This window comes from Acomys russatus, chromosome X (assembly GCF_903995435.1).
Source record: "Acomys russatus chromosome X, mAcoRus1.1, whole genome shotgun sequence".
Taxonomy (NCBI): domain Eukaryota; kingdom Metazoa; phylum Chordata; class Mammalia; order Rodentia; family Muridae; genus Acomys; species Acomys russatus.
Window position 1 is genome coordinate 41,372,055 of NC_067169.1, and position 12,002 is coordinate 41,384,056.

The window sequence follows — 12,002 nt, forward strand, 5'->3', positions numbered from 1 at the left end:
CATGTCCTGCAGAAATAAAAAGTCACCTCAAATATCAGACCTCAAAATTTCATTCCACAATCCCACCATCAGATTAGAAGTGAGCAAATCTTTTCAAAGTTACTTAGGGAGAGTCTAGCTCCTATCCTTGACTCCATAGGACTTCACAAAATAAAATGCAAGAAAGCAAACAAAAACTGGAAAAAAATCACCTCAGCACTCTGACAGAAAGTCTTTTATTCATCTTTGGAAAATAAATGAAAAGGAAAATTGGAACAAGGACAATTACTAGTAGATAAGACTCAAATGGCCAGGGTTAGAATGTCAGCAGCTTGTGTGTGTGTGTGTGTGTGTGTGTGTGTGTGTGTGAATACGAATGCCTGATCTATTGGGGGCCAGGAATCTTGAAACAGTGAAAGGCCTAAAAAGCTGATGTGCATCTGCTTAAAAAAAAAAAAAGCACAGCTCCAGATAAAGCATGAAGGAAAATGACATTTTATTCTGCAGTGTTCCTTCCTCTGTACAGTGAGCACAGTGCATTTATCTCATCTCTTGGTAAAAGTCTCCAGCTTCTGCAACATGTCTTTTAGAGCATTCATTAAGTAAAACTTGAAAATAGATTGCTCTTGATTTCTAGGATTTGTATTAACAATGAATTCAAAACCATTGTGGGTTGTTTTTTAATTTAACAGCATGTTGTTACCTTTAAAGATTTTTACTTCTCTTTTTCCCCTGAGGGTTAAAATGGCCCAGAAAGAGGTTGTCATGGCAAAGATAAAGGTAAGAAGCACTCATTTCTGACACACCGTGGAAGCAATCATCATTTTTTTATGAGGGAACCACCAGACTGAAATCTGCATCAAGCTCTCCCAGGAAAAAAACGCAAAAGGAGACCCTAAATGGTCCTTCCCTTCAGTCTTTCTCAGTCATTTTAGTGCTTTAACTTTACACTCAGTTGAGGTCACATATTTCAACCATAGGGAAAAGAACTATGACCTTGGCTGGAAGCATCAGCCCCAAAGACTCAATGGGGCACTTGTGAAACATTGCAGACACATTTTGACTCTCCACGGGTGTGGCTAAAATTGCTCCTGTCCAGCCCTAAAGCTTACACGATCTGCTAGCCCTCTGAAACTCAGTGTGAGAAAACTCATGTTAAATTCGCCGCAGAGATCAAGGTTTACAGGACCCTTGGAGATATCTCTGTCTGCCCTCCTCCTGTTAACTGTTACAAGCTTCAAAAGTTAACAGGGTGATGGAGGCTCTCTCTATACAATCATTCCATCTCACTATCGTTGACTGAAGCTCACTGATGTAATGAAGTTACATAATCACCGATTATGCACGACTTCCATCCATCTTCCTACATATCCACATATCTTCCCCCCTCCCCTTCAGATCAATCTACCAGGTGGGATTTATAACACATGCAAATGCTCCATTCTCTCATCATAGGTACTGAATATGAGACTTTGGCATTGCAGTACAGTGCACTGAACCACGTCATCAATATCGATTTTTATCCCATTTCTCAGGCAGAATATGCTTAAGAATTCTGAGTGCTGTAGTCTCTAACTTTTTAGCAAAAGGGTAAAATAACAGAATACATCTTCAACTTAAGGTTAAGAGTGGTGTGTAATTGACTGCATTTCCCAAGCTAGCTGCATTGCAATAAAAGGATCATCTCCACTTCCAGACCTTTGACTCCCCTGCACGTGGGTTGTAGCTTCAGCTATTTAAGGTATTGGATAAATAATTATATTATTGAACAATCGAACTTAGCAAAGAATACACGATGGTAATATTTAAGATAATATTGCTCTATTCTTCTCTATTTTACTCATCAATTTTAGTCTTTTCTTTCTTCACTCTGAATAATAATCTACCAGAATAGATAGAAAAGTAGTCCACGGCACTTAATAATCCCCAATAATCACAACCTGAAGAACAATTAACAATGATTATCACCTTAAAGTTTAGGAACTTGACAAGTGGGATATCCCTGGTCCCATTGCAGCTGAGAAATGCAGCAGAATGCTGCACTGAGTTGCAAACATATTTCTTTTAAAGAATAAAGAGTAGCTCATTTCATTTGAAATGGGCTCTTCGGTAAGTGCTCCTTTCACTGCTGCTATCCCTCCAGAGCACAGGGACCACAAATATTACATCCAAACAAAGAGTGTCTATCCAGAATTAATCCAAGACTCTCTTCCACACCAAAATAATTGGGAAGAGAGTGATTCTTTGATTTATTTCCAGTTATACTCAGAACACACACACACACACACACACACACACACACACACACAACTGCAGTTATTCCATTCAGTGCCAATAACGGCCACATCACAGCCATCAATACGATGCTGCAATCATCCAAGTCACCCATTCTCATTACAGACGTCCAAGTTTGCTCACGCCACTGATGGGTCTACATATAAAAATGACCTTACCCACAACAGTCTTCCAAATTATTCTCCTCTGGATATCAGTCGGTAAGGTAATTGCTGGTCATCACAATGCGTATTCAGAAAAATCCACGTTTTACTCCTGTGTTCTTTTTCTTGTTTCTGCTAGCAATTAATATTGTGAACAAGATACCCATTCACAAATGCCAAGTTCACCATAAAAGCAGATAATTCCATACAGATCTTCCCTACAAGACTGTCTCCAGTTAGTTCTCAAAGTGCCCGATTGTTTAGTGACGATACAATCCAGGTGCAGAGCAGGGAAGGGGAAAAAAAGAAGACTAGGAGGGGGAAAAAAGAAGAGGCAGAATAAAAAAGGAGAGACTGAAGAAGGAGAGATCAGAAAAAAGAGGGAGAATTTTTTTTTTTTTAAAAATGTGTTTTGCTTTGTTTTGTTTTTTTAAGAAGGAAGGAAAACGGACGATAAGTGAAGAAGTCTGTGAGCTCTATGACAAGAATCGGAGTCTTGCTTGCAAATCTTCTGGATACATGTAGCCTTTCAAATCTTCCTGTTCCCCAAGTAAAATTTCCAGATCCGGGATGCAGCCATAAGAAAGAATCCTATGTGTATTTCACAAGTATCCCGCAATAACAGATCCGACGGGGTTTTCCTTGTACAGTACTGCTATGTGAAAGCACACAACCCCTGCTGTTTGGGAAGGTGTCTCCTGGGTCCTAGTTCTCTTCAGCAGACCCCAAAAATGATTTTTCAAAAGAGAGTGGGTGGGGGGAAGCAGCTTTGCGTTTATCTTGAATGATGCTAATCCTGAGCGAAAACGACAAGCAAACCACGAACAGCACGAGATCTTGATTAATAGCCAGAATCCACTCAAAATATCCCAGGGAAGAAGGAGCGAAAACAAGAAAGAGAAACTGCAATGCATAAATGATTCCAGTGTTTCTACAAGATCGGTTCATTTGATTGAATGCATTCTCTGGTTTGCTGCAAGTCATAAAGAGGATAGTATTACTGCCACCCAATGGATATTTTAGTACTAGCCAATCCACAGACAGCCACCGCTTTGCGAGTTTTAGTTTTCAGAAGACCCGAAGAGGAAGGACGGTAGCCTGGGAATCTTTCGGAAAGGACCCTCGGAGGAATAATAGAAACCAGTCCTTCCAGACAAAAGTGGCCCAGCGAATTGGACGATTACTCGGGCTTGCATTAGCCACCTTAGAATTGTGATTACATTTTTTTTTCTAGGCAGCTGAAAGGTACAGAGAGCGATGCCTGATCTGACACACTCATAATAACCTCTTTTCGTCTTTTCTCTTTGAAAATTTATTCTCTCTCTCTCTCTCTCTCTCTCTCTCTCTCTCTCTCTCTCTCTCTCTCTCTCTCTCTCTCTCTCTCTCTCCAAAAAAAAAAAGGGAGGGGGATGGCATAAAAACATAGCTCAGAATCAGGTGGCAAGGTGATAATCTTTCCTAAAGGGCAGTTTTGCAAAGTGCTTCTCTCTGTATTGGTATGTAAACTGGAAATCCTTCAGGCAGTTACCCTCCCAGCAGGAGCTCCCTCAGTTTACGGAAGAGCAAAATCCTCCCAGAAAGAATGGGGTTTGGGAAAAGAATGCATGTGGTGGGCTCACCTTGAGGAGCGGGGGCAGGGATAGGTGTAGGGCGAATGGGAAGAGAAAGTGACCATAGAGGATTGAAGAGGATCCTCTTCCCAAGCCATAACGATTTCAATATATCAAGAGTTCGTTGCCATTTTCTCATAAATGTGTTTGTGTTGAGGGATAAGGGGCAAAAGAAGGTACTTGTAGATAAATAAGGAGCTACTTAAAGTTCCTTACCTTTTTACGTGAGATGTTATGAAACTCTTAATTCTGTGATTCCCAGACTTAAATTCAGGCAATTTCCTTCTGTAGATGTAGTGTGAGGTCTGAAAACCTGAGACTCTAATAAGCTGGCCTGTGGACTATAATAATGCTGTCAGACTACAAACTACACTTAGAGTAGCAAGCCCCTGGGGAAGCGTGCACACTTACACCGCAGTCACAGCATTAGGTTCGGACAATGGAGTACACAGGGAAAGAGAGAGATAAATGCTTTCCTGTCACCACTCTTCCCTCTCCCCACACTTCAGCTTTTCCCCTACACCTCCTGCAGTGCCAATGCTGAAAACCTTAACTTGCTGAAGGAGGTTTTCCTCAAGCTTTCTAACTGGAAATCTTCACAAGATACACTAAAGGTAAAAAAGTAAATAGACAAAACAAACCTTGGACCCTTAATGTAATTTAGAGAATAACGCACAAATTGAGGTATATTAAACACTTGAAAAATTAATTGAAATGGGGGGGGACTAATTTAAAGCTAGACTAAGTCAGTCCACAGGTGAGGATGTTTGAGGGCTGGAGGACAGAAAGTTGAGGCAAATCTGGATTTTGATTGGAATGTCTATTAAAATGAAGTTATAAAGCTAAGCAATGGAAGATGTGATAAATTGCTAGTGCATTGTCAAGACTTCCATAGTTTTGTTTTGTTTTTTGGAAGTGATTTAACCCAGGTTAACCTTTGGTGTGCAGGTGGCTCTCTCCTCTGCGTACCCTCCCCATGTGCTACAATTTGGAAACATTTAAAAGCCAAATTTGAAGAGAGAATTCTACTGCTCTGTCCTAGTGAATGATCCATTTTGCTATACTTTGTTGCACAGTCCTTTTGCTGACCCACTTAAATGAAGAACTAGACTCCCAATGTGCTGGAGGGAGTACAATTAACACACTTAGTTGCTTAAAGCAAAATGTAAAAGTACAAGCCTTAGACCATAAAACTCAGATCTGAACTAAAATTCTACTTCTAGCTTGGCATAATTTTTCATAAGAATCACTAATCCTTCTTGACCTCAATTTCTTTGTTTGTAAAATGGCAGTTAAAATGAACTTGTTGCCAAGGTGTCATTGAGGTCCACAGGCGAGAAAATTCAAATCCTGTATTTGCAATGCTTCTGCAAGTCAGTTTGTTACCCACACAGAGCACAACTTGAAACCTTACCTTGACATAGGCTACAGAAAGCAATCAGGAAGCTTGGATAAGTGCTTTGAAGAACAGGTGAATGTTGAACCATTGCAATCTTATTGAAAGAGATGATTTTAAGAGCTTTCTCTTCAAATCAAGAAAGGGAAGTGTTTGTTTGAATCCTAGGTGAAGCATTGTCTATTCCTGGATCTTACAGAGCCAACTGTGGGCCTCACTGTTTGTTGCCATGGGATCCTCTTTGTGCGAACTGTCTTGAACTGTGTGGGAACATTTTCCTCTTGCTTCCCTTCAGTTCTCTCTCTAACTCTTCTGAAGATATGTGTCAGAACAAAATGTAGCTGCATTATTGCCAATTAAAACTACCAGCAGCTGCAAGGTGCATCTAATTAAGAAATTTAATTACTTCACTGAATTCTTCTTCGCAGATGTTTGAAGCATTGAACAATATATTGTGATTTTATTTTAACATCTGGAAATGGCTGACCTCTTTCCACAAGGGGGATAAAACAAATCCTGGACCTATGATGGGTGTTAAAAAGAGGACTTTAATCCAGGTGTGGTAGAACATGTCTAAAATTTCAGCACTCCGGAGGCTGAAGCAAGCGGGTACAAATCCCAAAGTAGCTGGAGCTATACACTGGGTTCAAAACTAACATAGAATAACATAGTGAGATACTCGATTTAAAATGTGCTTAGACATGAGGAGCACATACCTTGATATATTGCAGATATGCAATGATATATTCAGGATGGGGTAATAGTATGCATAGCCAGGAACATTTTTTTTTATTTTGCCAAAGGAAATCTCAAAATACTGAAAAAAATATCACTATTTGAATAGAGTATTTGCATATTGCATAGTTCTTAAATGTTCTTTTTGCCAGTAACAGGATAGTTAACAGTAAGTTTGGTGCTGCAGTATGGGAATTGTAGGCTATAATGCAGAGCATTATGGGGTTTGTAGTAATTTCTGGCTGCAGATTAATATATGCTTCTAGGTTTTCCCAGTGGAAGAAACTGCTGTTCTCTTTTCTGATAATAAGGAAAAAGAGCACCCACATACATTATAAAAGATTATTGAAACAAAGTTTAGTATTGCTAGAATTATGAAATTAGAGTTTAGGTACAATGGCATTGTGATTGAGGAAACTACCATAAGTTCTATTTTCTCAGCCAAAAAATAAACTGAGTGAGCTGCTTCTTAATATTAACATATTATAACTGAGGTTTAAAAAATCACATTAATTGCTTTAGTGGTAATAAATGAAAAATGCCTATGTTATTGTCTATGGGAGAAAGTAGTGAGCAGTGGAAAAGAATTCAAATACTTATTGATTCTACCTTACCTATTGGTATCTGAAGTGTAATTTCCCACTCTTTACATCATGCATCAATGATGTGAGGGAAAGATTTATTGGGCCCCCCTTTTAAGTGTTTCATTATGTAAAATTACTCTGCATATTCTGAGTGCCTCCTCAAAGCTATAAATGTGTTTGGAGTGCATTATTTCAGTCAGACCACATTTAATTAACTATAGTAATTTATAAACTATGTTTTAATTCAGTTGGATTTTGTATGTAGGTAATCCTACATATATAAACCTACAGTTTGCACATATTTGGATTTAACTCTGTTGGCATTTTATTTAAAGTTCAATAAGGTTCTTCTGTATGATAGGAATTTACAATCTACTTACTCCCCAGGAATTTTGGATGAAATCAACTCCCCTTTTGTTATGAAGACTAAAATATGTCTCTTCAAGGCCTCTGAAATTCATCATTATCATGCTAAGTTACTTAGAATGTATTTTATACCTGAAGTTACTTTCTTTTCTCTTTTGCTTCTTAAAGAGGCCTCTATACACAAAAAGGTAGCAGAAAAGCAATCTATTATTATAGACATGAATAAATGCACAGTCAATTGCCCTTCCTTTTCAGGCCTTTTGCCAGCAATACTCATTTGAACCCACCACCACATATTCTCAAATGAGGAACAGACAAAGATGTGAACATCTCAGCAAAATTCCACCATAAAGTTAGGAAATAATAACGAATGCTAGGAAAAAGCAAACAGCAACAGTAAAGAAAATGCCATGGCTGCTTTTCTTTCAGATTTCTAAGTTTTGAATCATAAAAATACACAAATATATATCTTTTTGAATGTAGTTTACATTATTGTTCACACTGTGAATATTTCTTTTATGGCCATAAAAATAAAAGCAATGCCCCAAATGAAACACTATGTACATAAGCGATGCAAATGCATCCCCGGTGGAAAGCCGGCTGGCTGCTGGTGGGAGGGTATATTTATACAGTGCCTTTCATTTGGAAGGTTCCCAAAATGATTTGCAAACTGTATATAGAGGAATTGCTCACCATGGAAATTCACCCACTTCCAGGAGAGAATGCAGAAGTCATTCCATGCTGACAACCAGTTTAAATAAGCACACAGAATAGGATTTCAGGTGGGTAAAACACTCAAATCATAATCAAATCTGGATATACACACTGAGCGCCCACTATGTGCTGGGTACTACTTGAGATTTGCAGAGTCCCTTTTTTGGATATATGTAGTCACGTTCCCCATTTTCTAAAAGCTTACACATGACTGCAATTTGACTGGAACTTCAGAATTAAAATCTCTATTGCCTGGTAAATTTCTGATCTCTGCAAATAGTTCCACTGAGATAGTATACTTGCTAATTTTGTGTTTACTTATAACTCACTTTGTGGTATTCAGGACAAATTACCTATGGTAATGCTTTCCATTTTAGTCTTAACATAGACAGACAGAAAGAGAGAGAGAGAGAGAGAGAGAGAGAGAGAGAGAGAGAGACGAGGAGAGAGGAGAGAGGAGAGAGGAGAGGAGAGAGGAGAGAGAGGAGAGAGAGCGAGGAGAGGAGGAGAGAGAGAGAGAGAGAAAGGAAAGATTTCAGATACAAAATGGTACTAACATTTCTTATGTTGAATGATTTCAAAAGTGGTTGGACAAAAGTCACCCTCTACAAGAATGGTTCTCAACTTGTGGGTCTCGACCTCTGTGGAGGAGGGCCTCAACTGACCCTTTCACAGGATATCTGATATCCTACATATCAGATAATGTACAGTATGATTCATAAAAATAGCAAAATTACAATTATGAAGTAGCAACAAAAGTAATTTTATGGCTTGGGATTCGCCACAACATGAGGAACTGTATTAAAGCATTGCAGCATTAGGAGGGTTAAGGGTTAGGGATATTTAATGAAAAGGCATCCATGTAACTATATAGAAGATAGCTTCTTCGAACATGATGCAGGTCACCTCATACTAATTAAGGCATATAAAGCAGTTTGAGGAAAGAAAGGAACAATGTAAGCTAGTATTTTAAAACATAAAATATGGCATCAAATTTCAGTGTCTCCTAAATTAACTAGATCATTAGTATTTCTCAAGTGAACAGGAAAAGAAAAGTAAAGCATTCATTGTTGAAGTTCAGCCCAGACTCATTCAGGTTCCAGATCTGTGTGGTTACAACCACTAACTTCTACTTTAAAATTTGCTTGCAGGGGAGATCCAAGATAGCAGCACCAACAAGGTATGGTGTCTGATTGGCAGGATGTAGCCTATGGACCAGGCTGGGAGCTACAGACTTCAAGACCTGGAGAGCCTTAGGTGACAGGGGTCCATGTGGTTCAGAGCACAGATGTGTCTGGCCTTAGGCCATTTAACTGGGCCACAGAGGACAGGTGGCCAGTCCCCAGAGACTGGCTGCATACCTACCTGCAAGCTACAGTTGCCCTCTATATCTCAGATTTTGTAGCTGGGACTGAACTGTGGGCAGTGAAGTGCCAGCACCCAGATCTGCTGGCCCAGGGAGAACCAGGAGAACAGGTGGATCTTACCTCAGACCTCCCCACCAGACCACAGAAAGTCCCAAGGTCCCGTGGCCATGGCCAGGATCTCCAAAACCCATCAGAGCTTATTGGGCTATACCTGCACACACTCACTCCCCCCCCCCTCTCTCTCTCTCTCTGTCTCTCTCTTTCTGACTGAATTGTGAGCTACAGACCACTAGCATCAGTGTTGGCTGGTACAGGTGTGCACCCAAAATATGGATATGGGATAGATCTGATTTTAGATCATGCCTCCAATTCACGGAGGGGCTCAGGGCACAGTCAGGGGGAACAGGCAGCTGTGGTCACATCTCTGGCTATGGCACGATACTCACACTCTCTTCTGAACTGAACCAGAGGCCCCATGGCAATTAATAAATTAGAATGGCAAACCTAACAGAATCACACCTGACTTCTCAGCAGAGACACAAAAGCCAGAATGGCCTGAGCAGAGGTCTTTCAAACCCTAAGAGACCACAGATGCCAGTCTAGACTACTATTCCAAGTGAAACTTTCAATAACCATAGATGGAGAAAACAAGGTAGTCCATAACAAAGACAAATTCAAACAGTTCCTACCCACAAATCCAGCTTTACATAAATTACTAGAAGGAAAACTCCAACCCAAAGTGGCTAACTACAACCAGGATAACACAGGAAATAGATAACTTTAGTGTAGCAAAACGTAACCAGAAACACAAAAACACTCTACCACAACCAACATCAAAATCAAGGGACTGAACAGTCATTGGTCATTAATATCTCTCAATGTCAATGGTCTCAACTTTCCAATAACAAAACACAGACTAACAGAATGAATGCATAAACAAAACCCAACATTCTTCTGCATTCAAGAAACACCTCTTAGCCACAATGATAGATATTACCTCAGGGTAAAAAGTTGGAAATATGTCTTCCAAGCAAACAGAAACAAGAGGCAAGCCGGTGTAGCCATTCTAATATCTAATAAAATAGACTTTCCACCAAAATTAATCAAAAGACATGAGGAAGGACACGTCATACACATCAAAGGAAAATTCAACCAAGATGACATCACAATTCTGAAAATCTACGCCCCCAGTACAAGGGCACCCACATTTGTAAAAGAAGCACTAATAAAGCTTAAACCATTCATTGATCCCCACGCATTAATAGTGGGAGACTTCACCCTATTTTCACCGAAGGATAGGTCATTGAAACAGAAACTAAACCAAGAAGTAATGACACTAACCAATGTCATGGATCAAATGGATCTAATGGAAATCTACAGAACTTTTCACCGAAACACAAAAGATATACCTTCTTCTCAGAACCTCACAGAACCTTTCCAAAATTGACCATATAGTAATAGTAGGTCACAAAGCAAACCTCAACAGATACAAGAAGATTAATATAATACCTTGTATCCTATCAGATCACCATGGACAAAAACTAGATTTCAACAATAGAAATAACAAAAAGCCTACAATTACATAAAAACTGAACAACTCTGTGCTTAATGACAACTTGGTAGAGGAAGAAATAAAGAAATTAATTAGAGACTTCCTAAAATTCAATGAAAATCAAGGTACAACATACTCAATTTTATGGGACACATTGAAAGCAGTGCTAAGAGGCACGTTCATAGCACTAAGTGCCTTCATACAGGCAAATTAAGGACACATCTGAAAGCTCTAGAAAAACAAAAGAGACAGAAACACCCAAGAGTGGTAGATCGCTGGAAAGCAACAAATTCAGGGCTGAAATCAATAGATTAGAAACAAGTGGAATGATTCCAAGAATCAACAAAACCAAGAGCTGGTTCTTTGAGAAAATCCACAACATAGACAAACCTTTGGCCAAACTAACTACAAGGCAGAGAGACACTATCCATATCAACAAAATCAGTGAGACATAACAACAGACACTGAAGAAATAAAAAGAATCATTAGGTCTTACTTCAAAAGCCTATATACCACAATATTTGAGTTCAAGGCCACCCTGGTCTACACAGTGAGTCCAGGACAACCAAGGCTACATAGAGAAACCTGTCTCAAAAAAAAAATGAAAATCTAAAAGAAATTGATAATTTTCTTGATGGATTCCACTTGCCAAGGTAGAATCAAGGTCAGATAAACAAATTAAATAGTCCTGTTACTCCTACAGATATAGAAGAAGTTAAAAAAAAAAATCCACCAACCAAAAAAATGCCTAGGGCCAGATGGTTTCAGTGCAAAATTCTACCAGACCTTCAAAGAAGGACTAATACTGATACTCTTCAAACTCCTCTACAAAAGATAGAAATGGATGGAAAATTACCAAATTCATTCTATGAGGCCACAGTCACATTGATACCTAAACCTCGCAAAGACTCAACAAAGAAAGAGGATTTCAGACCAATTTCTCTTATGAACATTGATGCAAAAATACTCAATAAAATACTCACAAATCAAGTCCAAAAATACATCAAAGTTATCATTCACCATGACCAAGTAGACTTCATCCCAGGCATGCAGGGATGGTGCAATATATAGAAATGCATCAATGTAATTCACCACAAAAACAAACTGAAAGAAAAAAAAACACACGATCATCTCCTTAGATACCAAAAAAAGCAGGTTTCATGTCTGAAGTCTTGGAGAGATGAGGGATACCTAAACACAACAAAGCCTATATACAAGAAGCCAATAGCCAACATCAAATTAAATGGAGAGAAATTCAGAG

General features: G+C 39.1%; 1 protein-coding gene across 2 annotated transcripts in view; it reads right to left on the reverse strand.

Moving 5' to 3' along the window:
• Nucleotides 1–3,387, reverse strand: part of Il1rapl1 (interleukin 1 receptor accessory protein like 1) — a 1,408,761-nt gene extending 1,405,374 nt beyond the window's left edge. Inside the window, exon 1 of one of the 2 annotated variants that reach the window (XM_051140905.1) lies at nt 2,433–3,387. The gene's annotated coding sequence lies outside the window, so the exon portion shown is untranslated. The remainder of the gene's footprint in view (nt 1–2,432) is intronic. The other variant, XM_051140904.1, reaches the window with a different exon arrangement.
• Between the last annotated feature and the right edge of the window lie 8,615 nt (nt 3,388–12,002).